The 1049-nt window shown below is 61.4% G+C and overlaps 1 pseudogene; it reads right to left on the reverse strand.

Annotated features, from left to right (window-relative positions):
- Positions 1–231: 231 nt before the first annotated feature.
- On the reverse strand, positions 232–386 carry LOC139000709 (5.8S ribosomal RNA; annotated as a pseudogene).
- Between the last annotated feature and the right edge of the window lie 663 nt (positions 387–1049).

Genomic DNA, 1049 nt, shown 5'->3' on the forward strand with positions numbered 1-1049 from the left:
GGGACACTGTCACTACAATGGGCCCCACGACCACAACTCTCTTTTCCCGTTGGCCGCGTGCGGCGCGAGGAAGCTCCTGAGAGAGAAAACCATTGCTTCGGGGCCTCTCCCTTCTCTCAAGGGGAGCACAGACACCGTCGTCTACACTTCTGTGGACGCAGGGCCCTAGGAACAGCCCTTCGAGGAAACCCCAGCCGCGCAAGACACCCCGGGATGCGTTTGATTGGCAAGCGATGCTCCCACAGGCATAGCCCCGGTAGGAATCCTGGCCCGCAAGTGCGTTTAAAGTGTGTAGATAATCAATGTGTCCTGCAATTCACATTAATTCTCGCAGCTAGCTGCGTTCTTCATCGGTGCACATCCCAAGTGATCCACCGCTAAGAGTCGTAACGTTTTGGTTTTTGGTTTTCACTCCCTGGCATGGCAACCTTCTCTTCTCCACCCCCCATCCCACTGGTGGGGGGCGGGGGCGCCTCAGGCAGCCGTCTAAGAATGAGACAAACAAGATCAGACTCTGCAGGTAGGGAAGGAATGACCATGGGGTGGTCCGAAGCCACGGCCCCCAAGGGGCCCGGGAGTAGGGGAGGGAAAAGGGGGGGAAAGGGCACGGGGACGTTTCCCCTGACCCTCCCCATGGGCTGAAAGCCCCTGACCCAAGGCGGACGGGCGATCCCCAGGGGTCTTTAAACCTCCGCACCCGTACGTACGTGCTAGGTACCTGGAATAGGGGGAGCGAACGGGGTGGGGAACCAAGTTCCAATGTGCGCCTCCACCCCGGATGCCTCGACCCTTCACCCAATGGTTTCCGCAACCTGCACACAGGTGGGTACAGAGCCCTGACGGGGCCTGCCCATGACTTGGCCGCCCGCTGACCTGGCAACGTGGATCATCCCCCCCAACGCCCCTTCAGCGCCGACCAACCACCGTCGTTTCCACCACCTGGCGGACGCCAACCCGGGAAACTCCACACGACACATGTCAACACGCTCCCGGGGCCGAACCCCCCTTCTCTCCCTCCACCACAGCGTCCCGTCCCCGCACCCCTGGCC

Source organism: Myotis yumanensis, unplaced genomic scaffold (assembly GCF_028538775.1).
Source record: "Myotis yumanensis isolate MYYU_CA2020_CCGP unplaced genomic scaffold, mMyoYum1.0.hap1 SCAF_25, whole genome shotgun sequence".
NCBI lineage: Eukaryota > Metazoa > Chordata > Mammalia > Chiroptera > Vespertilionidae > Myotis > Myotis yumanensis.